The sequence below is a fragment of the Bos mutus genome, chromosome 18 (assembly GCF_027580195.1).
Source record: "Bos mutus isolate GX-2022 chromosome 18, NWIPB_WYAK_1.1, whole genome shotgun sequence".
Lineage (NCBI taxonomy): Eukaryota > Metazoa > Chordata > Mammalia > Artiodactyla > Bovidae > Bos > Bos mutus.
The window spans coordinates 41,793,786-41,796,830 of NC_091634.1; positions in this window are offsets into that span (position 1 = coordinate 41,793,786).

Below are 3,045 nucleotides of genomic sequence, written 5' to 3' on the forward strand. Positions count from 1 at the left end.
TTGTGAAATTATTTTTTCTAATTCTGTGAAAAATACCATTGGTAGCTTGATAGGGATTGTATTAAATCTGTAGATTGTTTTGGGTAATATACTCATTTTCACTGTATTGGTTCTTTGGATCCATGAACATGGTCTATTTCTCCATCTATTTGTGTCATCTTTGATTTCTTTAATCAGTGTTCTATATATAGATCTTTTGTTTCTTTAGGTAGATATATTCCTAAGTATTTTATTCTTTTTGTCACAATGGTGAATGGGATTGTTTCCTTAATTTCTCTTTCTGTTTTCTCATTGTTAGTGTATAGAAATGCAAGGGATTTCTGTGTATTAATTTTATATCCTGCAACTTTACTATATCCATTGATTAGCTCTAGTAATTTTCTGGTGGTGTCTTTAGGGTTTTCTGTGTAGAGGATCATGTCATCTGCAAACAGAGTTCTACTTCTTTTACAATCTGGATTCCTTTTATTTCTTTTTCTTCTCTGATTGCTGTGGCTAAAACTTCCATAACTATGTTGAATAGTAGTGGTGAGAATGGGAACCCTTGTCTTGTTCCTGACTTTAGGGGAAATACTTTCAATTTTTCACATTGAAGATAATGTTTGCTGTGGGTTTATCATATATGGCTTTTATTTTGTTGAGGTATGTTCCTTCTATGCCTGCTTTCTGGAGAGATTTTATCAGAATGGGTGTTGAATTTTGTCAAAGGCTTTCTCTGCATCTATTGAGATAATCATATGGTTTTTATCTTTCAATTTGTTAATGTGGTGTATCACATTGATTGATTTGTGAATATTGAAGAATCTTGCATCCCTAGGATAAAGCACACTTGGTCATGATGTATGATCTTTTTAATATGTTGTTGGATTCTGATTGCTAGAATTTTGTTGAGGATTTTTGCATTTATGTTCATCAGTGATATTGGCCTGTAGTTTTCTTTTTTTGTGACATCTTTGTCTGGTTTTGGTATTAGGGTGATGGTGGCCTCATAAAATGAGTTTGGGAGTTTACCTTCCTCTTCAGTTCTCTGGAAGAGTTTGAGTAGAGCCTCTTCTGAATGTGAAAGAGAAGAGTCAAAAAGCTGGTTTAAAACTCAACATTCAAAAAACTAAGATCATGGCATTTGGTTCCATCACTTCATGTCAAATAGATTGGGAAAAAGTGCAAACAGTGACAGATTTTATTTTTTTGGACTTCAGAATTACTGTGGATGGTGACTGCAGCCACGAAATTAAAAGAAGTTTGCTCCTTGAAAGAAAAGCTATAATAAACCTAGACAGTGTATTAAAACGCAGACTTCAATACTTTGGCCACCTGATGTTAAGAGCCAACTCATTGGAAAGAAAGACTGAATGTAGGAGGAGAAGGGGCCCACAGAGAATGAGATGGTTGAATGGTATCACTGACGTAATGGACATGAGTTTGAGCAAACTCTGGAAGACAGTGAAGAACAGGGAAGCCTGGTGTGCTGCAGTCCATGGGTTTGCAAAGAGTCAGAGATGACTGAGAGACTGAACAACAATCTTCTTCCTCATTAATATATAAATTAATGAGAAGAAGATCATTAGCCATAGCACCTACATGATGTTTCCTAGACAGGAAATGTGACTAATATTTTGTTATCAGCCTAGACTTCCAGTGGGAAGAGATATATTTGGTCAGGTATGACAAGGCTGAGACTGGAAAGAGGGTCCATTTAAGAATGAGGAAATGCAGACTGGCACATTTAATCTGAGTTCTGGTGATAAAACAAAGAATCAAGCATCTTCATTTCTGTTTCAGGCACTGGTTTATTTTCTGCTTCCCCAGCCACCCAGAAAGTAAGAGCTCCTTTCTCATCCCTCTGATATAAAAAGAACAAAATGCCTAATTATAGATAGTGCTTTTCTAAGATCTGAGCCAGTGCTGCAGAGGAACTGGGTATGAGTTTGCAGTTTTATTGTTGCTGCTTGTATGTGTTTGAACATTTCTGCAGATGCTTGTGCTATTCTATTCAATTCCATTTGACACAGCTAAGCTGTTATTATATATGTGCATTTCATGGTGCTTGCTGGGCACTAAAGGAAGCACAGGATGAAAAAGAGATGACTTTTACCCCCAAGGAGCTTATAATCTAGTGAGTATGTGACAAGGATATATACTCTAATATTATTTCCCACTGAGTTTGTATATTACCAGTTATTTTATTTAACTCTTGAGTAATGCTGTCTCAGACACAGTAAATTGATTATGAATGGAATATCTGCTCTAGAAGGTATTGCCCTGAAGCTTCTAATATTATTGGAAGAATAAAGAAAAAATATTGATTCACCTAGTAAATATTTATTGTGTATATACTATGTGCTCGGTAATTTTCTGTGTGTTGGTTGATCAGCAGTGAACACAATAAGTAAAATTCCTATTCTAATGGATTATCTCTTACAGTAGGGGAGGAATATGGAAAATTGTGTAAACGAATGAAGAAAACCGATGAAGAATAACTGGTGGGAGTAGGATGCAACTGGAAAACAGTGAGACGTGTTCTGCAGAGGCAGTATTTGATCTGACACTTGTAAAATGGGGAGGATCAAATTATGTGACATTGCAGGGGAAATAGGAAAACATGGTTTAGGAAAACCAGTCAGTGCAAAGACTCAAATGCAATCCTATGTGATAGGAGACAGTGTGATGAAAAAAATCTTAGTACAGTATAGATGTTCTTTCAGTGTTGACTGAAAGAAGTGCCAGAGTGCATGGTTCAGAAGGTCAGAGACAAAGGACGGTTTTTAGGTGGTGAGACTGAGCTTCCCAGAAGGAGGCATTTAACTTGACTCTGAAGATGAAACCTTCTGGATAGATGGGGAAGGGTTGGCCTTTCCCTGGGAAAAGGAATGAACAAAAGTGCTCTGTAGGGTGGTCTCATTTAGGAGAATGTGAGAATGGGTTGAAAGAGTGGAGAGGATGACTGTGGGGACTGCAGGAATAGTAATCGTCTATTAATGAGACAGGCTGGGACCTGGAACCCTTTGCTGTGGCGCTGCAGTGCTTTCACCTGGACAGATGTCT